At 36.7% G+C, this 24,117-nt stretch overlaps 1 protein-coding gene and 1 pseudogene across 18 annotated transcripts in view; one reads left to right on the top strand and one right to left on the bottom strand.

Annotated features, from left to right (window-relative positions):
• LOC105495012 (BEN domain-containing protein 5) overlaps positions 1 to 24,117 on the bottom strand; it is a 1,475,945-nt gene that overhangs the window by 1,245,525 nt on the left and 206,303 nt on the right. The gene's annotated exons all lie outside the window — the stretch shown is intronic.
• The window catches only part of LOC139357128 (zinc finger protein 135-like), a 52,996-nt pseudogene that overhangs the window by 1,454 nt on the left and 27,425 nt on the right, over positions 1 to 24,117 (top strand).

Below are 24,117 nucleotides of genomic sequence, written 5' to 3'. Positions count from 1 at the left end.
AGAACTAGAAATAATATATAAGATTCATGTAATAAACTCTATAAATATTTCTTTCCTTTCTCCTCTCAGCTTCTTTAAAATACATAGAATTACATAAAATAACAATTACAAAAATGAACTGTTGGGTTTGTAATGCCTGTGAGATATACTATGATTTTAAAATAGCACAAAAAGGAGGAAGAGAGGGGGAACTCTACAGGTATAAATTTTCAATATCATTAGAATTAGGTTAGTTTAAATATGAACTAAATTCTGATAAATAAACATGGACATTGTAAGTATAAGAGCACCCACTAAGAAAATAACCAGAAAAAAAAAGTCATTTAAAAAATTAAAATATTATACTAGGAAATATTCACTTAATTCAATTGATGGCAATGAAGGAGGAACAGTGACTAAAGAGACATAAAGAAAACAAAAAGTGAAATGAAAGACATAAATTCCTATCAATAATAACATTAAATATGAATGGATTAAATAATCCAATCAAAAGGCAGACATTATAACTGGGGAAAAACAACAACATCCAACTAACTATATTCTCTCTACAGGAAACATCTCCCTTCAGATTCAAAGGTACAAATTGATAATACGTAAATATGTGGAAAAAGGTATACCACACAAAAAAGAAGGCTAGAGTTGCTATACTAATATCAGACAAAATATATAATTCAAAATGTTATAAGAGGCCAAGAGTGATGGCGCGCACCTAAAATCCCAGCACTTTGAAGGGCCAAAGTGAGAGGACTAATTGAGGCCAGAAGTTTGAGATCAGCCTGGGCAGCTCAGCAAGATCCTATCTCTACAAAAATAAAAATAAAAACTTAGCCAGGTGTGGTGGTGTACACCTATAATCCTAGCTATTCAGGAAGCTGAGGCAGAAGGATTGCTTGAGCCTAGGAGCTCGAGGTTGCAGTGAGCTATGATTGTACCACCGTACTCTCCAGCCTGAGTGACAGAGCAAGACCCTGTCTCTTAAAAAACATGTTATTAGAGATAAAGAGGGAAAATATACCAATTATATATAATATATGCACATATACACCCCTTACAAGAGAACACCAAAATATACGAAGCAAAACGTGACAGAATTAAAAAAGGAGAAAGAGACAATTCAACAATAATATTTAGGGTCTGCAATATGCCATTTTCAAAGAGGGACAGGAAAATTGAAAAGAACAAGGACAGAGAAAACTTAACACTATAAAGCAAGTAGACCTGAAAGGCATTTCTAGAATACTCCACCCAACGGCAGCAGAGTACACAGTTTCATGAAGTATACACAGAACATTCTCTAGGTTAAGGCATATTTGAGGTCATAATATAAAAGCATAAATAAATTTTTGAAGTTTGCCATCCTCTGAAATATACTTTCTAGACACAATGAAACTAAATTAGAAGTTAACACACAGGAGAATTTGGGGAATGTATAAATATGTGAAAAATAAACAATACATTCTTAAATAATTAATGGGTCAAAAAAGAGATTACAAGGGAAATTAGAAAATACTTTGAGTTCAATGAACATGTAGGGTACAGCTAAAGCAGTGCTTAGAGAGAAATTTATAACTTTAAGCTCTTATATTTTTAAATAAGAACATCTCAAAATCAATGACCTAAGCATCACCTTACGAGACTAGAAAAAGTAGAGCAAACTAATCTAAAGCAAGCAGAAGGAAGAAAATAATAAAGATTAGAGTATAAATGAATGAAACAGAGGCTAGGAAAACAAGGAAGTCAATAAAACCAAAAGTTAGTTCATTGAAAAGATCGACAAAAACCAAAACCTTTAGGTAGAATGACCAAGAAAGAAGAACAAAGACACAAATTATTAAAATTAAGAATAAAAAGATAAGGCATCACTAACAATCTTAAAGAAATAAAAAGAATTAGAAGATCATACTATGAACAATTGACTGCCAAAATACTAAATAACTGAGATAAAATAAGTAAGTTTCTAGCAATACACAAACTATCAAAACAGACTCAAGAAGGACTATAAAATATCAATGCATCTATAGATGATAAAAAGATTAAGACTGTCTGAACATTTCTGTCCTTCCCAAAATTCATGTTAAAATCCTAATCCTCCACGTAATGTAATAGGAGGTAGCATCTTTGGGAAGTAAGTAGATAATGAAGAAGAAGTTCTCATGAGTGAAATTAGTGTCTGCTACAGTTTAGATGTGTTCCCCCTAAAAGCATGCATTGGAAACTTAATACCCAATGCACAGTGTTGGTAAGTGGGGTCTAATGAGAGGTAATTAGGCCAAGAGTGTGAAGTGAATGGGTTAATGTCATTTTCATGGGTGTGAGCACATTATTGCAGAAGCAGTTCCTTATGAAAGGACAAGTTCAGTTCTTTTTTTGTCTCTTTGTTCTTTTCTCTTGCACTCTTTGCCCTTCTGCCATGAGATGATGCAGCAAGAAGTCCCTTCCCAGATGCTCGCCCCTCAATCTTGGACTTTCCAGCTTCCAGAGCCGTAAACAAATAAACTTCTGTTTATTACAAATTATTCACTCTATGATATTCTGTTATATAATAGCACAAAACAGACTAAAACAGTTCCCTTATGTAAGAGGCCCCAAAACCAGTTTTGTTTTGTTTTTTGTTTTTTCCATAATGTCAGTACATTGTTTGTTTTGTTTTTTGTTTTTTCCATAATGCAAGAAGGCACCACAAATGGGCCCTTGCCAGACACTGAATTTGCTCATGCCTGATCTTGTACTTCCCAAACTTCAAAACTGTGAGAAATAAATTTCTGATGTTTATAAGCAACCTAGTCTATGGTATTTTATAATAGCAGCCTGAACTGATTAAGATAAAGAATGAATTAGTATTTTCAAACTTCTCATAAAAATATCACCAGAAAAGAAAACTAAAGATCAATACCTCTTATCAATCATTAACTAAACACTAGCAAACTAAATCTAGAAAAATATAAAAAAGATTGATATCATTACCAAATGGAATTTATTCTAGGAATACAAGGTTGTTTGAAAATGAATTACTATACCACATTCATAGGATAAAGGACAAAAAAAATCAAATGGTCATTGCAATAGATGCATAAAAAGTATCCATCAAAATCAAACCCCCTCAACAAACTAGGAATGTAAAAGTACTCTCTTAACAAGATAAAGAACTTCTATTAAAAAACCCACAACTCTAGAACTAGAAATACCATTTGACCCAGCCATCCCATTACTGGGTATAACCCAAAGGATTATAAATCATACCGCTATAAAGACACAGGCACACGTATGTTTATTGCGGCACTATTCACAATAGCAAAGACTTGGAATCAACCCAAATGTCCATCAGTGACGGACTGGATTCAGAAAATGTGGCACATATACACCATGGAATACTATGCAGCCATAAAAAAGGATGAGTTTGTGTCCTTTGTAGGGACATGGATGCAGCTGGAAATCATCATTCTCAGCAAACTATTGCAAGAACACAAAACCAAACACCACGTGTTCTCACTCATAGGTGGGAAATGAACAATGAGATCACCTGGACACAAGAAGGGGAACATCACACACCGGGGCCTGTTGTGGGGTGGGGGCACAGGGGAGGGACAGCATTAGGAGATATACCTAATGTAAATAACGAGTTAGTGGGTGCAGCACACCAACATGGCACATGTATACATATGTAACAAACCTGCACATTGTACACATGTACCCTAGAACATAAAGTACAATTAAAAAAAAAAGCCCACAATTAATATCATACTTAATAGTGAAAGATGGCTATTTTCCCTTTAATATAACAAACAAGATAAGGATGTCGGTTCTTACCACTTGAATTAAACATGGTATTGAAGGTTCCAATCAGGACAATTATGCAAGAATACAGAAATAAAAGGCATTCACAGTGGAAAGGAGAAAATGAAATGAACTCTATATGCAAATAACATGATACTGTACCAGAATCTCTGGAAAACATTTAAAGCAGTGTGTAGAGGGAAATTTATAGCACTAAATGCCCACAAGAGAAAGCAGGAAAGATCTAAAATTGACACCCTAACATCACAATTAAAAGAATTAGAGAAGCAAGAGCAAACACATTCAAAAGCTAGCAGAAGGCAAGACATAACTAAGATCAGAGCAGAACTGAAGGAGATAGAGACACAAAAAACCCTCCAAAAATTCAATGAATCCAGGAGCGGGTTTTTTGAAAAGATCAACAAAATTCATAGACTGATAGCAAGACTAATAAAGAAAAGAGAGAAGAATCAAATAGATGCAATAAAAAATGATAAAGGGGATATCACCACCGACCCCACAGAAATACAAACTACCATCAGAGAATACTATAAACACCTCTACACAGACACAAAAAAAAACAAGAAAACCTATAAGAAATGGATAATTTCCTGGACACTTACACTCACCCAAGACTAAACCAGGAGGAAATTGAATCTCTGAATAGACCAATAGCAGGCTCTGAAATTGAGGCAATAATTAATAGCCTACCAACCAAAATAAGTACAGGACCAGACAGATTCACTGTCGAATTCTACCGGAGGTACAAGGAGGAGCTGGTACCATTCTTTCTGAAACTATTCCAATCAATAGAAAAAGAGGGAATCCTCCCTGACTCATTTTATGAGGCCAACATCATCCTGATACCAAAGCCTGGCAGAGACACATCAAAAAAAGAGAATTTTAGACCAATATCCCTGATGAACATCGATGCAAAAATCCTCAATAAATCACTGGCAAACCGGATCCAGCATCACATCAAAAACCTTATCCACCATGATCAAGTGGGCTTCATTCTTGGGATGCAAGGCTGGTTCAACATCCACAAACAATAAACATAATCCAGCATATAAACAGAACCAAAGACAAAAACCACATGATTATCTCCATAGATGGAGAAAAGGCCTTTGACAAAATTCAACAGCCCTTCATGCTAAAAGCGCTCAATAAATTCGGTATTGATGGAACGTATCTCAAAATAAAAAGAGCTATTTATGGCAAACCCACAGCCAATATCATACTGAATGGACAAAAACTGGAAGCATTCCCTTTGAAAACTGGCACAAGACAGGGATGCCCTCTCTCACCACTCCTATTCAACATAGTGTTGGAAGTTCCGGCTAGGGCAATCAGGCAAGAGAAAGAAATCAAGAGTATTCAGTTAGGAAAAGAAGAAGTCAAATTGTCCCTGTTTGCAGATGACATGATTGTATATTTAGAAAACCTCATCATCTCAGCCCAAAATCTCCTTAAGCTGATAAGCAACTTCAGCAAAGTCTCAGGATAAAAAATCCATGTGCAAAAATCACAAGCATTCTTATACACCAGTAACAGACAAACAGAGAGCCAAATCATGAGTGAACTTCCATTCACAATCGCTTCAAAGAGAATAAAATACCTAGGAATCCAACTTAAAAGGGATGTAAAGGACCTCTTCAAGGAGAACTACAAACCACTGCTCAGTGAAATAAAACAGGACACAAACAAATGGAAGAACATACCGTGCTCATGGATGGGAAGAATCCATATCATGAAAATGGCCATACTGCCAAAGGTAATTTATAGATTCAATGCCATTCCCATCAAGCTACCGATGACTTTCTTCACAGAATTGGAAAAAACTGCTTTAAAGTTCATATGGAACCAAAAAAGAGCCCACATTGCCAGGACAATTCTAAGCCAAAAGATCAAAGCTGGAGGCATCACGCTACCTGACTTCAAACTATACTACAAGGCTACAGTAACCAAAACAGCATGGTACTGGTACCAAAACAGAGATAAAGACCAATGGAACAGAACAGAGTCCTCAGAAATAATACCACACATCTACAGCCATCTGATCTTTGACAAACCTGACAAAAACAAGAAATGGGGAAAGGATTCCCTATTTAATAAATGGTGCTGGGAAAATTGGCTAGCCATAAGTAGAAAGCTGAAACTGGATCCTTTCCTTACTCCTTATACGAAAATTAATTCAAGATGGATTAGAGACTTAAATGTTAGATCTAAAACCATAAAAACCCTAGAAGAAAACCTAGGGAATACCATTCAGGACATAGGCATGGGTAAGGACTTCATGTCTAAAACACTAAAAGCAATGGCAACAAAAGCTTAAATTGACATATGGGATCTAATTAAACTAAAGAGCTTCTGCACAGCAAAAGAAACTACCATCAGAGTGAACAGGCAACCTACAGAATGGGAGAAAATTTTCGCAATCTACTCATCTGACAAAAGGCTAATTTCCAGAACCTACAAAGAACTCAAACAAACTTACAAGAAAAAAACAAACAACCCCATCAAAAAATGGGCAAAGGATATGAACAGACATTTCTCAAAAGAAGACATGCATACAGTCAAAGGCACATGAAAAAATGCTTGTCATCACTGGCCATCAGAGAAATGCAAATCAAAACCACAATGAGATACCATCTCACACCAGTTAGAATGGCAATCATTAAAAAATCAGGAAACAACAGGTGCTGGAGAGGATGTGGAGAAATAGGAACACTTTTACACTGTTGGTGGGATTGTAAACTGGTTCAACCATTGTGGAAAACAGTATGGCGATTCCTCAAGGATCTAGAACTAGAAATACCATATGATCCAGCCATCCCATTACTGGGTATATATCCAAAGGATTATAAATCATGCTGCTATAAAGACACATGCACACATATCTTTATTGCGGCACTATTCACAATAGCAAAGACTTGGAGTCAACCCAAATGTCCATCAATGACAGACTGGATTCAGAAAATGTGGCACATATACACCATGGAATACTATGCAGCCATAAAAAAGGATGAGTTTGTGTCCTTTGTAGGGACATGGATGCAGCTGGAAACCATCATTCTCAGCAACCTATCGCAAGAACAGAAAACCAAACACCGCATGTTCTCACTCACAGGTGGGAATTGAACAATGAGATCACTTGGACTCTGGAAGGGGAACATCACACACCGGGGCCTATTATGGGGAGGGGAGAGCGGGGAGGGATGGCATTGGGAGTTATACCTGATGTAAATGATGAGTTGATGGGTGCTGACGAGTTGATGGGTGCAGCACACCAACATGGCACAAGTATACATATGTAACAAACCTGCATGTTGTGCACATGTACCCTAGAACTTAAAGTATAATTTAAAAAAAAAAAAAGAAAATCCTAAAGACTCCAATAAAAAAGTATTTGAGCAAAAAAAAAAAAAAATGGATTTAGCAAAGTTGTAGAATATATCAATATACCAAAAAAATTTATTGTATTTCTATACACTAGAATGAATAATTTAAAATTGAAAATAAGAAAATAATTACATTTCCAAGAGCATCACAAATACTTAGGAATAAATTTAACAAAATAATTGTAAAGTTTGTACACTGAAAACAACAAAATATTGTGAAAAGTAACCAAAGAAAATGTAAATAAATGTAATGATATCTCATGTTCACAGATCAAAAGTTTTAATATTAAGATGGCAGTACTCCTGAGATTGATCAATCCCAAACATGATTACAGCTGCTATTCCTGCAGAAATTGGCAATTTTGTTCTAAAATTTATACAGAAATGCAAGGGACTCAGAATAGTCAGAACAACTTTGCAAAAGAAGAACAAAGTTGGATGTTGCACGCTTCCCAATTTCAAAACCTGTTTCAAAGCTACAGTTATCAATACAATATGGTACTGACATAAGAATAGACATGTATCAATGGAATAAAAGTGAGAATCCAGAAATAAATCCTTACATTTATGGTTAATTGATTTTTGGCACAGGTGCCAAGACCATTCAATAGAGAAAACAAGTCTTTTCAATGAACTATACTGAAAAATTGGATTTCTACTCACAAAATTATGGAGTGGGACCCTTCCTCAAACCACAAATGATGGAGTTAGACCCGTTTCTCAAACCACACACTAAAATGAACTCAAAACTAGATCAAACATCTAAATGTAAGAGCTAAAACTATAAGACTCTTATAAGAAAACATAGGTGCAAGTTTTCATGATCTCAGATTAGGAAATAATTTTTCAATGTCACACCAATAGCACTATTAACAAAATTAAAAAAAGATAAATTTGACTTCATCCAAATTTTGTGCAACAAGTGATACCATGAAGAAAATGAAAACACAACCCACAGAATAGGAAAATAACTTTAAAGACTTACATCCAGCATATATAAAGAACTCTTACAGTTAATAATAAAAAGATAAATGACCCACTAAAAATAAAAAATACATACAAATGGTGAATATATTTTTTATTTTTTAGTGGGTCATTTATCTTTTTTATTTTATTTATCTTTTTATTATTAACTGTAAGAGTTAAGAAGACATTTATGCAGCCAACAGACACATGAAAAAATGCTCATCATCACTCGCCATCAGAGAAATGCAAATCAAAACCACAATGAGATACCATCTCACACCAGTTAGAATGGCAATCATTAAAAAGTCAGGAAACACAGGTGCTGGAGAGGATATGGAGAAATAGGAACACTTTTACACTGTTGGCAGGACTGTAAACTAGCTCAACCATTGTGGAAGACAGTGTGGCGATTCCTCAAGGATCTAGAACTAGAAATACCATTTTCCCCAGCCATCCCATTACTGGGTATATACCCAAAGGACTATAAATCATAGTGCTATAAAGACACATGCATACGTATGTTTATTGTGGCACTATTCACAATAGCAAAGACTTGGAATCAACCCAAATGTCCATCAGTGACAGACTGGATTAAGAAAATGTGGCACATGTACACCATGGAATACTATGCAGCCATAAAAAAGGATGAGTTCGTGTCCATTGTAGGGACATGGATGCAGCTGGAAACCATCATTCTCAGCAAACTATCGCAAGAACAGAAAACCAAACACTGCATGTTCTCACTCATAGGTGGGAATTGAACAATGAGAACACTTGGACACAGGAAGGGGAACATCACACACTGGGGCCTATTGTGGGGTGGTGGCACAGGGGAGGGATAGCATTAGGAGATATACCTAATGTAAATGATGAGTTAATGGGTACAGCACACCAACATGGCACATGTATACATATGTAACAAACCTGCACATTGTGCACATGTACCCTAGAACTTAAAGTATAATAAAAAATACACAAATGGAAAACAAATACATTAAAAGATATTCAACACAATTAGTGATTAATGAAATGCAAATCAAAACCACAATGAGATACTTCTTCACACCCAATAGGATGATAACCACAAATCCTTGCCCTGCCAAGCAAACAATAGCATTATAATCTCAGTTTACTTACTCATAAAACAAAGATAATTAAACCTAACATGCAGAGTAATTTATATGTTTTGAAAAATATCTGCAAAGTATTCAGCTGAAAGCATAGTGGCAACTTAATCAACCAAAGCATTTATATTTTTTAATTTTTATAGTTGAATCTAGAAGAGTAGAATTTAGAGAAGTAGATAGTAGAATGGCGGTTACCAGTAGCTGGGGATGAGCAGGAAGGTGAGAGACAGAACCTGACCAAAGAGTATAAAGATTCCATGTGACCAAAGAGAAATAAGTTTCAGTATCTTTCCCATAGCAAAGTGACATTAGAAATGATAATGTATATTTCAAAATTACAAAAAGAATATATATTAAAATGTTCTCACTACAAAAAAATAACAAATATGTGAGGTGACGAATATGTTAATTCATTTGACATAATCATTGCACAATGTATATACATATATCTAAGTGTTTTACCCCAAAAATATATATTACTAATTGACAATTAAAAACAAAAATTTTAATTTAGAAATATTTTTAAAGCACTTATTACTATTGTTACACTTAGAAATTTGCTGAATACCACTAATACACTGCACTGCTATGGTATTAATACACTATTTCAGGGTGGCAATGATAACAATGATGTTCTGAAAACATATACAATGAGATTTTTAATCTTATTGCAAATTCTATGGCCCAAATTGAATTTCAACTAACAACTGTTGAGAACTATTTCCAATGGTTTTTCTTTTAATCCCATATGCCACCTGCTCACAAAATTTTGCCCTTTCTGTATCTTCCCAATGGGAAGAACAACAACAACCTAGGCTAGAAAAAAGTGTCACAAAGATGAGCATTGTCATTACATACCTCTCAGAATCACCAAAAATCAATATGCACAATTTCGGAGTACATGAGAAATCCAAGGAGGAAAAATATATATATATATGTATATATATATTTCCTGAGGCTAGACACATCTACATATGGGAAAAGGTATCAGGAAGAAAAAAGGACTGTCTTCTCATTAGTGTCAGTGACATTGTCAAATATGAAGGCAAAACATTACCTAAACCTTTATCCATCCCATTGATCCTTTTACAAAATATTCCAGAAAACAAAGGGAAATGTTTTCTGGATTACCAGAATAGCAAAATATAAATAAATACATGAAAAAATAAAATAAATATCCCAAATTTCATGATGCAGAGATAATCTTCACTAATATCTGAAGCTAACCTTTTCATATCTTTTTCTACAAATACTCATATTTTACATGGTTGAGATCAAACTATGTATATAGTGTCAGAGCATTTTTCTACTTAACATTTTATCTTATGGGTATGAGCTATCTATTGCTGCATAATGCAATTATCTCACAATTTAGCACCTTAAAGTAAGAAATATTTATTATCCCACAGTTTCTATGGGTCTCTGGGACACTTTTCTACCTTGAATTTCTGCCAAGTAACAGTATCTCTGAGCTTCTTACAAGTTTCCATTGTTTCATTGAGAAGACTTATTTTAAAGGTTAAGCATACCTTTAAAATATTTAGATGATTTTTATTCAACTTAGTACTCTGAAGCACCACCTTTCATCTTTCTGAGGTCTCAACAAAGGATTTTACAATCACATCCTCAGTTTCATCTCCAGATAAAGTTTTTCCAGAGTGCCCTGAATTGTTATCTTTACCTAAGATGATAAATTTTAGAAAAATGTATCATCTATAAATACTGGACATTTTTTAAACCATAAAGCCCTGGATCCTTTATGTTTAACAGTCCTTGCTTTAGTTTATCTCCCTTTTCTCAAATTTTACCATAAGCATGAAGAAAAAAACAGGCAGTGCTTCCAACATTCTGCTTAGAAATTTCCTTAGCTACATCACTCAGTTCACTCAGTGCACTTTCTACTTGCTACATTACTGCAGTGGCAGAGTTGCTAAATTTTCCATCACTACATAACAAGAGCCCACTTTCGTCTAGTTTCCAGCAAGGTTTTTCTCATTTTCCTTTATGCCTCCTTTATTCCTAAAGCCTTCTCAAAGGTAGTTTTGTTTCTATAGTTCCTTCAATACTATACAAGATTCCACTGACACTCTCCCTAAGTCGTCCCTGTAACAGTGAAACAGGGGATGAAGCCCAGCCTGCATATAGAGACATTTTAAACATTTCACTAACACCCTTGGAAACTAGCTGAGCAAAAAGAAAGGTGGATGTATCACATGATAAACTATAACCTAATCTAGATGCACCCTAATAAAGATTGGCCAGGCACAGTGGCTCATGCCTGTAATCCCAGCAATTTGGGAGGCCGAGGTGGCAGATCATGAGGTCAGGAGATCGAGACCATCCTGGTTAACACAGTGAAACCCCGTCTCCACTAAAAATACAAAAAAATTAGCCAGGCATGGTGGCAGATGCCTGTAGTCCCAGCTACTCGGGAGGCTGAGGCAGGAGAATGGCATGAACCCGGGAGGCAGAGCTTGCAGTGAGCCAAGATCGGGCCACTGCACTCCAGCCTGGGCGACAGAGTGAGACTCTGACTCAAAAACAAACAAACAAACAAACAAAAAGATTAAAACCAACCCCAGACAAAAACTTGAGGAAAGACAGAGTTTGTAGGTTGAGTACTGTGTCAGGAGTTTCCAAGATCACTCTCAGGTTTGATAGGTCACTAGAAAGACTCAGAAGACTCGGAATAAGTTATGCTTAATTACAGTTTATTACAGTGAAAGGACACAAAGCAAAGTGAGCAAAGGGGAAAAGCACCCGGGGTGAAGTCTGGAGGAAACCAGGCATGAGCTTCTAAAAGTACTTTCCCAGTGAAGTCACACAGGACACACTTAATTCCTCCAACAATGAACTGTGACAACACATGAGAATTGTTGCCTACCAACTCTCCTGCACATAGAAACTCAGGGGTTTTCTTTTGCGGGGAAGGGGGTGCCAGTCACTGCAGTTCCAAACCCCCAGAGAAAAAAAGCAGATGTTCACCATAAACTATACTTTTTACATAAACAATCTAAACAAGCAAGTACAATGTTTCCAAAAATCTAGCATGCAAAACATTCCTATCAGAACATTCAAGAAGCCAGGCAAAGGCCGGTCACACAAAAAGGATCTTCTTGAGAATATGCAAAGTTCTAAAGAGCATTCTAGGAGCTAGGCAAAGGCCAGTCACACAGAAAGGACTTTTCTTGGGGATATGCAAACTTTGAGAAACTCATACATGCTGAGTTAATTCTTTTCTGCACAAGCCCCAAGTTACAGAGACTTGGAAAACACCTTAGGCATTCCACAGATCTGCCTTTACAAAGCACATAACTAAGTCTATATAATTCCAAGGTGATCAGCCAAAAACTGAACTGCACACTAGAACAAATACAGAGGATAAAAATAGAACAAAGAATTCCTACAAAAAACCATTGACAATGTCCAATTTATAATAAAATATTTCTAGATATATAAAGAAAAATGAAAAGAAAAAAACTCCACCAATACAGATGGACACTGAGATGGCCCAGATTTGGGTTTTTGCAAACAAAAAGCATATTATAAATATTTTCAAATAACTAAAAAAATTCAAAGAATAAAAGAATGAACAGAGAACCTTATACAGAAAACTGGAATCTGTAAAAAGAAACAAATGGAAATTACAGACCTAAAACTTACAATGCTGGAAATTTAAAAAATCATGAAATGGGCTGAACAACAGATTAGAAACATCAGAATAAAGAGAAACTATTAGAAAATATCTGCTCTGAATAACACAGAGAAATTAAGTTGAAGAAAAATTAACAAAGCTTCATGGACGCATGGGAAAATAACAAGCATGTAATAAGAGTTCCAAACAAAAAAGAGACAATGTGGTAAAAAGAATATTTTACGAAATAATGCCTGATTGCCCTGGCCAGAATTTCCCATACTATGCTGAATAAGAGTGGTGAGAGACAGCATCCTTGTCTTGTGCTGGTTTTCAAAGGGAATGCTTCCAGCATTTGCCATTCAGTATGATATTGGCTGTGGGTTTGTCATAAATAGCTCTTATTATTTTGAGTTACATTCCATTAATACCTAGTTTTGAGAGGTGACAATGTGTTGGCAGCCCTCACTCTCAGCGCCTCCGAGGCCTCGGTGTCCACTCTTGCCACGCTCAAGGAGCCCTTCAGCCCACCATGGCACTGTGGGAGCCCCTCTCTGGGCTGGCTGAGGCCGGAGCCTCCTCCCTCTGCAGGCAGGTGTGGAGGAAGAGGCACGGGCGGGAACTGGGGCTGCGCTCGTGGGCCAGTGTGAGTTCCAGCAGGCGCGGGCGCAGGCTGGGCAGGTCTTGCACATGGAGAGGCCAGCTGGTGCCGCGGGCCCAGGGCAGTGAGGGGCTTAGCACCTGTGCCAGCAGCTGCAGAGGTTGCCCCAGGTCCCCCAGCAGTGCCAGCCTGCCAGGGCTGCACTCAAATTCTCACCGGGCCTTAGCTGCCTCCCCCCGGGGCAACACTTGGGACCTGCAGCCTGCCATATCTGAGCTCCCCTCCTGTGGTGGGCTCCAGGGCAGCCTGAGACTCCCCTATGGGCGCCGCCCCTGCTCCATGGCGCTGGGTCCCATCAACAGCCCAAGGGCTGAGGAGTGCAGGCGTGGCTCGGGACTGGCAGGCAGCTCTGCCTGCAGCCCTGGTGCAGGATCCACTGGGTGAAGCCAGCTGGGCTCCTGAACTGGATGGGGACTTGGAGAACTTTTATATCTAGCCAGAGGATCATATGTGCACCAATCAGCACTCTGTATCTAGCTAACCTAGTGGGGACTTGGAGCACTTTTCCATCTAGCACTCTGTGTCTAGCTCAAGGATTGTAAATGCACCAATCAGCACTCTGTGTCTAGATCACGGTTTGTGAATACACCAATTGGTACTCTGTCACTAGCTAACCTAGTGAAGACTTGGAGGACTAGCACTCTGTGACTCTGTGTCTAGCTCAAGGATTGTAAATGCACCAATCAGCACTCTGTCAAAATGGACCAATCAGCTCTCTGTAAAATGGACCAATCAGCTATCTGTAAAATAGATCAATCAGTAGGATGTGGGTGGGGTCAGATAAGGGAATAAAAACAGGCTGCGCGAGCCAGCAGTGGCAATCCACTCGGGTCCCCTTCCACACTGTGGAAGCTTTGTTCTTTCCTCTTTGTAATAAATCTTGCTGCTGCTCACTCTTTGGGTCCACGCTGCCTTTATGAGCTGTAACACTCACTGTGAAGGTCTGCAGCTTCACTCCTGAAGCCATCGAGACCATGAACCCACCAGGAGGAACAAACAACTCCAGACATGCTGCCTTTAAGAATTGTAACACTCACCATGAAGGTCTGCAGCTTCGCTTCTGACAGCGAGACCACAAACCCACCAGAAGGAAGAAGCTCCAGACATATCTGAACATCTGAAGGAACAAACTCTGGACATACCATCTTTAAGAACTGTAACACTCACCACGAGGGTCCGCGGCTTCATTCTTAAAGTCAATGAGACCAAGAACCCACCAATTCTGGACACAGTTTATTGAGAGTTTTGAGTATGAAGGGTTGTGGAATTTTATTGAAGGCCTTTTCTGCATCTATTGAGATATTCTGTGGTTTTTGTCATTGGTTCTGTTTATGTGATGGATTACATTTATTGATTTGAGGATGGTGAACCATCCTTGCATCCCAGGGATGAAGCTGACTTGATTATGCTGGATAAGCTTTTTAATGTGCTGCTAGATTCAATTTGTCAGTATTTTATTGAGGATTTTCACATCGATGTTCATCAGGGGTATTGGCCTGAAATTTTCTTTTCTTGTTGTATCTCTGCCAAGTTATGGTATCAGAATGACGCTGGAAAGAAATGAAGGGTATTCCATATGAGAAAAGAGAAAGTCAAATTGTCTCTGTTTGCAGATGATATGATTGTATATTTAGAAAATCCCACCATCTCAGCCCAAAAACTCCTTAAGCTGATAAGCAACTTCAGCAAAGTCTCAGGATACAAAATCAATGTGCAAAAATTACAAGCATTCCTATACACCAATAATAGAGAGCCAATTCATGAGTGAACTCCCATTCATGATTGCTACAAAGATAATAAAATAGCTAGCAATACAACTTATAAGGGATGTGAAGGACCTCTTCGAGGAGAACTACAAACCACTGAAATAAGAGAGGACACAAACAAATGGGAAAATATTCCACACTCATGGATAGGAAGAATCAATATCGTGAAAATGGCCATACTACCCAAAGTAATTTACAGATTCAATGCTCTCCTTGTCAGGCTACCATTGACTTTCTTCACAGAACTAGAAAATACTACTTTAAATTTCATAAGGAACAAAAAAGGACCCCATACAGCCAAGACAACCCTAAGCAAAAAGAATAAAGCTGGAAGCATCATGCTACCTGACTTCAAACTATACTACAAGGCTACAGTAACCAAAACAGCATGGTACTGATACCAAATACAGATATATAGACCAATGGAACAGAAGAGAAGCCTGAGAAATAATGCCACACATCTACAACCATCTGATCTTTGACAAACCTGACAAAAAAAGCAATGGGGAAAGGATTCCCTATTTAAGGCCGGGCATGGTGGTTCATGCCTGTAATCCCAGCACTTTGGGAGGCTGAGGCAGGTGGATCACAAGGTCAAGAGTTCAAAACCAGCCTGCCCTCCCCCACTACTAAAAATACAAAAATTAGCTGGGAGTGGTGGTGCGAGCCTGTAGTACCAACTACTCAGGAGGCTGAGGCACAAGAATCACTTGAACCCAGGAGGTGGAGGTTGCAGTGAGCCAAGATCGCATGACTGCATTCCAGCCTGGGTGACAGAGTAAGATTCCGTCTCAAAAAAAAAAAAGAAAAAAAAAAAGAAGCAGCAGCGGCAGCTCAGCAAACCCCAAGCAAGGCAAGATAAATACCAAAAACAACTTCAATCTATGCATATCATACTTGAAGTACTTAAAACCAAAGATAAAGGTAAAAATCTTAAAAGCACAGGGAAAACAGACATACTGCCTACAAAGGGGATGAGTGATAATAAATAACAGTTGAATTTTAAAAAAATCAATCGAATTTATAGAGCAATTGAATAATGCTATTAGTGTTAAAAGAAAAATTAAACAAAAAAATCATTTCAATTCAGAATTCTATATTAAGTGAAAAATATCCTTTAAAACAAGAGTGAAATGTAGACAATTTTATACAAGCAAAAACAGAGGGGATTCAGTGCCAAAGATACATATCTGCACAATAAGAAATGTGTAAGATGTTTTCCAGGTTGATAGATACTCAAATCTAAAGGAAAGCCAGGTGAAAACCTGTATCTACAACAAAGAGTGAGTAACAACAGAAATGGCAGATAATTGACTATATTTAAAAAATATTTTAATGTGTAATTGTCTTAATAGTCAATTGACTGATAGAAGCTAAAATATTGACATTGTAGTGGGCTTTATAATATACAAAATATAAAACATATAATAACAATATCCAAAGGATGGGGCAGGACAGGAAAATGGAATTAGACTGTTATAAGGTTTTTACAGTTTCGAAGTATGAAATGAGAAGTGTGAAGTATGAAGTATCAAGTGTGAAATAAGAAGTAGAAAGTGTGATATAAGAAGTGTGAAACGTAAGTGATACAATATTGGCTCTAGACTTTCGTAAGTGAAGCATGCATATTGTTAGCCCTAGAGCAACTGCCATAAATGAATGAATGAATGTATGGATAGATTAATATATTAATATAAATAGAGGTATAGCTAAGAAGCCAATATAGAAAATAAAATGGAATATTAAATATATGTATATCCATGTCTACATGGATATATGTATGTTATATACGTATAGATGTTAAACACCTACTGTAAAATTTTCTGCCTTAGTGTAGTTCAATTCTAATAGCCTATTACAATTTCTACCAAAATTTCCACCTTCCATATAGTATTATATTCCCCAAAATCAGGTCATTTCTGTCTCCTGCTTATATCTCTTCAATGGTTTCTCAATACACATCAAATGAACCACAAATCCTTTACTATGCTCTATGAGACACCACATAATCTAATCCTTGTCTATCTTTATAGTTTCATCTTTTGCCACTCACTCACCTAATGAACCTCTTTTCAGTTCCTAAAACAAACATATCCTACATCAAGACCATTCTCTATGCTGTCTCCATCCCTGCCTTCTCACAGATCCCTACTATCTTTTAGGTTTAAAGCTTATCTCATCACAGAAGACTCTCTTAACTAACCTAAAAGTTTCTTTGATATCTTTATTACTAAATTCCCTCTTTCATACCACTTCTCACAACATGAAATTATATATGTGTTTGTTAATTTCATATTGCATTTCTGCCACCAGGTATTAGTTCTTTAAAGGTAGGGACCATACTTTTTTTCACTTATGTACATTCTGTGCCTAGCATTATATCTGAAATACAGAATATACTCAATAAATTTGTGTTAAATAAATGACATATGTAAATACCTACAACATAAAATTACCCCAGTAACTTTTCTATTTAAAAAATTACTACAAGAAATGCTGATAAAGTTTGCATGCCCAGCAGCATCATGGACATATTCTCCTGGGTAACTTTCATCATTTATCTTCCTTTTTATAATATGGTGGTATTACATCACAAAATAACAAGAGTATAGTTTGAGAGAATTCCCACTAGCTTTGGGCAAGCCATGTTTATAGATCAGCAACTTATAGATTTATTATAATTTTAAAACTTCTCATTTTATATTTATTATAAAAAAGAACCAATTTAGCATAGCTTCCTGATAGAGAATATATTAAAAACCAGCAGCTGCACAAGATTAACAGTCCATAACTCTTGGTAACTGGAGGAATAAAGATATACTTGCTTAAACCAGGAACAAATTATAGATTATATAATAAACCAGAGCAGAAGTATATATAAACTTTGAAGTGTAGTCAAATGGCATTTTGTGGAGATGAAAAGAAACAGAATGGTTATGGTCTCCTAAATTTTATAAATCATTTTGTGATTATGGAAATAAATAGAAAACTACTGAAAGGCAGAAGATAGCTGAGTGCTTTACACAGGTCCAGTGGCAAACAATGTATTTGCCTTTATGTATTTTTTGGTAAATAAATAAAGTCATTTCTTTCTTACCTCAGATTTTTACTATATTTCATCTGAACTGTTAAAATGCTCTTGTCACTGGTCTCCAAGATGCAACCCTTACTCAATCACACATACCCATTCAACCTCCAAACTGTCTCAAGGGCAATTGTTCTGGCAAAAAGGTAAGAGGAATATAGTAGAAATTCAGTAGGTATAGGCATAAAACAGACTTAAGCTTTAAGTCAAGTAATAGGATATGAAGATTTGTTAGAGTCATAAATGTGTGTAAATAATCTTTCTAGACTCAAATTTCTTATTTGTTTAATGAGAATAATAATACGCATTTCATATGGTTAGACTAAGGAGAAATTATTAGTGCATACATAAAAGCTTATAATGAAGTGAACACAAAATCATTATTTGTTGCATAAATGAATACTACCTAACCAAACAATGGAAGTCAATTACTCTCTATCCTCTTATTTTTATTCAAAGCACTCTTCATCACCTGATATTTAAATGTTTTTATGGACTATTTCCCACACAAAAATATCAGATCTATGAGAACAAGAACTTTGTCAGTTTTTGGTGATGGTTATAGTCCCAGAGCTCCAAACAGTATCTGACATATATCTGGTACTCAAATTTCTGTTTCTAATTTCTTTGTATAATTCTTATCAACTACAAAATTAAGTTTAAACAGATTAGCAGACTGGGTGCTCTATCAGTTGATACTAAATGGATTTCTAGCTTCTCTGACCATGTTCCTCCATGTCTCCCAGTCTTTGGACACACCAGGGTACTCACTTGCTTCCTTAAATACAAAATAATCTATTGGAGTAGAATAATAATAATAGAACCGAAGAGAAGTATACAGACTGCTGCTTTGAAGGTAAATTTAGATGGAGTGAGTACCACAGGTGAGTGAAAGGAAAAACTGGTTGGCATCCATATTTCTGGCTTACGCATCTGCGTAAATAGTAGGTCTCAACATAATGATGGGAAATGGGTTCAAAGGAAAAAAAATCTAGAATTCTACTTTGGATCTCATTATTTTTTAAATGTCCATGATAACACAAGTGAAGATATCAGGCAGACACCTGAACATGCAAATCTGAAGTTAAGTGAAGAGGTCTAGGTAAGAAATTTAAATTTAGGAATAGTAAATTAAAAGGATGAAAAAAGAAAGAGAAAAGAGACTAGAACTGTGATCTGAGGAAATGTAACTCTTAGGATTTTATTATAAGAGGATCCAATAAAAGAGATCAAGAGGGGGTAGACTTTATGACTCAAGGAAAATCAGAAGTGTCAGTTATTGCAGAATCCAAAGAAGAAGACTGATTCAAGAAAGAGAGAAGTCTATGTTGAAAGCTATTGAAATCAATTATCGTGAGGATAGAAATGTGCTTTAAATGTAGCCACATGATGGTCACTGATGACTTTGAAAAGAACATTTTCAGGGGATTAGTGAGTAAAAGTGGAAAATAGCTTGGAAAAAAATTGAAGAATAAGTGAGAATCAAAAGAGTGCAAACAGTGTGACTGTGTTTGTCATATTTTGCTCCTTCAGAATACAGGCACTCTGCAAGTTGAAGAGAGGAATTATCACCACTAAAATAAAAAATACTGTCAATTCTTTTTGCCAATACATAGAAAAAGCAATTTAATGTACAGAATACTCTCACTTATAAGTTCTCCCCATAACGAAAAATTGAAAACGGATTTAAGTTAAATTACCCAAGATCTTCTCACAAAGTAAGAAGATAAGATAATTAAATTTGTATAAGATATGTACTTCAATTTGCCTATGCAATTCATTTAAAATCAGAATAAATATGATTATCTTCATTTGAGGTGAGTAAATGATTTTCAGAGAGGCAGTAACTTGTCCAAAGTTACACAACAGTTGGTTTTAAAGAGAACCCAGGATTCAATCATGTCTAAGAAAGCGCTAACACTTCTACTGAACAAAACTATAAATTAACTACCACCAGTACTGAGAAATATTCTGATAGACTTTTTACACATCTCTGTTATAATACATTGGATTTCACCTCAAAGCTCTGCTCCCAGCATTCTGATGCAGCAGTCTTTGGCCACCCCAGGTTCAGCTCCAGTGGGCCCAGGTGTGGTACAGGCAGTAGTTGCCACCCCTCTGCAGGACACAGACAGTAAACCTTGCCAACATCTGCGTGATGTCACCTCTGCCAGTTCTCAGACTACACAAGCTGTGGAAATGTGGCTACCTCCACCTAGATTTTGAAGGATGGAGCCACCCAGAGTTTTAGGCATGCAACCGAGGCAGAGTGCTGGGTTCAGCTGGCTGAGAGTGGGGCCATTGCAGAGAGTCTCCACTAGGTCAATGCCTAGTGGAGCCATGGGGGTACAGCCACCCTCATTATCCCTGACCAGCAGAGCCACTGACATGTGAATCCAGCCTGGGAAAGCCACAGACAGGTGACTCCAACCTTTGAAAGCAGTAAAGCCATTAGGGCAGGGTTACCCAGAGCTTTGGGGACTCAATACCTGCCTAGTAAAGTTGCAGAAATAGGACCTCTCCCCGGGAAGGTCTAGAGGGCAGAGCCTCAAGTCAAATAAGATTACTCTATATCCTTAAAGTTTTGTACTTAACTTGCAATCTGCTATCCCTTTCTTCTTTCCTGTTTCTCCCTTTTAGAATGAGAGTATCTATCCTATGACTGTCTCACCACTGTAATTTGAAAGCACATAACACATTTGATTTCATAGGTTCATAACTGGAGAGTAATTTGCCTCAGAATGAATCATACCTTGAGTCTCATCCATATCTAATTGAGATGATAGATGAGATTATGAACTTTTGAGTTGATGTGGAAATAGTAAACACTTTTGGGGCTATTGGGATGGAATGAATGCATTCTGCTTCTGAAAAAGACAAGTTTTAGTGGGCCAGCAGCACAATTCTATGATCTAAATATCTGTGTTCCTCCAAGATTCAAATGTTGAGACCTAATCACTAATTTAATGCTGTTTAGAGGTGAGGAATTTGGGGAGATAATTATGTCATGAGGGCAGAGCCCCCATGAATAGGATAAGTGACCTTACAAAAGAAGCCCCAGAGAGCTGCTTTGCCCCTTCCACCCATGTGAGGGCACAGTGAGAGGGCATCATCTATTAACCAAAAAATGGGCCTTCACCAGATGTCAAATCTGCCAATGCCTTGATCTAGGATTTTTCAACCTCCAGAACTGTGTTTTAAAAGGTACCCAGTTTATGGTACTTTGTTATAGCAACCTAAACAGACTACAGCAACATGTAATGTGCAAATGGAGAGATTACCCTCAGATAAGAACACAAACAGTTCCTCCAGTAAGAGATGGAAAGAAACAGTAAAAGGCACAGATGCAAAGAAGCTGGTGAATATGGTGACAGCAATTTTTGGAAACTCTCTTCCAATTGCTTCTATTTTCTCTATTTGTTGACTGTATATTACTCATCAGCCACACAGCCTTGAAGAGATTATAATTTGGATTTCTTCTTTGAGTGACAGGGTGGATGAGGATGTCTATAGATTCACAAAGGGAAGACAGGAGGAGGCTCAATGTTGAAAAGACTACAAAGTTTGATGCACAGTGACTCTGGGGTGCCTCTGAGACAACTTACTTCATAAATGCACAGAGCTGAATTTAGCTACAATTACATGAAGTCAGTTAATAAATATAATAGATTATATCCCCTCAAGTTTTTCTCAATTACTATTAAAATTATAAAAATTAGTATATACATATATGTGTGACACTCTTTTTATATTTCTGTTCTGAACATGAGGACTTATAATTTAACCAATGAATTATCAGTTTAAGAATATCACTTGCCTAGCATAAGATAACTTACTATTCCTAAGTACTTACAAATATTAGGAGAAAAAGCATGTTGAATATATCAGAAAAATGCCCTGTTCCTAACATAGCAGGAACTAATTTATGTTTCTGACATCATAGTATATAGATAATTTGCACATGGGTATGATTCAAGTTAGCAGTCTGTAGAAGATTGCTAGGATATGAAATCCCCTTGTATATTATGGTAATTTACCCTCACATTATTTCATTGTTATAGATTCTGAGGTTCTCACTAGCTTCTGAAAAAAACATGCAGCGATAATATACGGTTTGTTCCTTGTTTGCTTTCAGAAATAAAAATACTAAATCAAAATTAACATGGAAAAATCTGAACCTACTAGGCGGTTAGGCAATTGAAGAAAATCAGTGTAAATATGGAGTTATGTGCTACCAATTGAATAGTACTATTGAATATTACATTTTTATTGCAATTGGTTTTCAACTACACAGGAGAATTCTTCCCTTGTAGCATCCATTTACATTCTTTTTTTTTCTTTTAGTATTATACTTCAAGTTCTAGGGTACATGTGCACAATGTGCAGGTTTGTTACATACGTATATGTGTGCCATGTTGGTGTGCTGCACCCATTAACTCATCATTTACATTAGGTATTTCTCCTAATGCTATCCCTCCCACCTCCCTCCTCCAGCCATGCCATGACAGGCCCTGGTGTGTGATGATCCACACACTGTGTCCAAATGTTCTCATTGTTCAATTCCCACCATTCTTAAGAGACCAAAAATGATGTTCTGGATGACACCGGTGCTACTGGAATGCAGTCTCTAATAAAGAGTTGGTAAAACTACTATAGCAGAACTATGAACTTACAGGTCTATAAACCAAATGATAAAAGGAGTAGTGCAACATATTTTCTAACACCTAACTGCTGTAATCAAATAGTTTATTGTCAAAACCAAATGATATCCTGCTGTACAACATTATATCTATAGCTAATAATCCTGTTGCACATTTAAAAATACGTTACAAGGGTAAGTCTCATGTTAAGTGTTCTTACCACAATAAAAAATGACTTCATATAAATAATGCAAAATTAATACCAGCTTCAAACTCCCCATGTGTGATAGAGAAATTTATATAAAGAAAGGATAATAACCAGACAAAATACTGTAAACAATCAAGGCTTCAACCTTATCTATCTCAAGTACTGCTGCTGGGAAGTTATAATGAAATTTCTGCCTAAATTTAAAAATACTACAAAATTTGCTATATAAACCCTGTAATTTTTCAAACATCTGTCTATTTAGTGGATTAGCTATCTCCAATAATACCTTCCCACTCCTTTTGACTTAGGATTGTCTTGGAGATGCGGGCTCTTTTTTGGTTCCATATGAACTTTAAAGCAGTTTTTTCCAATTCTGTGAAGAAACTCATTGGTAGCTTGATGGGGATGGCATTGAATCTATAAATTACCTGGGGCAGTATGGCCATTTTCACGATATTGATTCTTCCTATCCATGAGCATGGTATGTTCTTCCATTTGTTTGTGTCCTCTTTTATTTCACTGAGCAGTGGTTTGTAGTTCTCCTTGAAGAGGTCCTTTACATCCCTTGGAAGTTGGATTCCTAGGTATTTTATTCTCTGTGAAGCAATTGTGAATGGAAGTTCATTCCTGATTTGGCTCTCTGTTTGTCTGTTACTGGTGTATAAGAATGCTTGTGATTTTTGCACATTAATTTTGTATCCTGAGACTTTGCTGAAGTTGCTTATCAGCTTAAGGAGATTTTGGGCTGAGACAATGGGGTTTTCTAAATATACAATCATGTCATCTGCAAACAGGGACAGTTTGACTTCTTCTTTTCCTAACTGAATACCCTTGATTTCTTTCTCTTGCCTAATT

Source organism: Macaca nemestrina, chromosome 1 (genome assembly GCF_043159975.1).
Source record: "Macaca nemestrina isolate mMacNem1 chromosome 1, mMacNem.hap1, whole genome shotgun sequence".
Classification (NCBI taxonomy): Eukaryota; Metazoa; Chordata; class Mammalia; order Primates; family Cercopithecidae; genus Macaca; species Macaca nemestrina.
The sequence above is the reverse complement of the archived record's forward strand: the minus strand, read 5'-3'. Positions and strand labels throughout refer to the sequence as shown.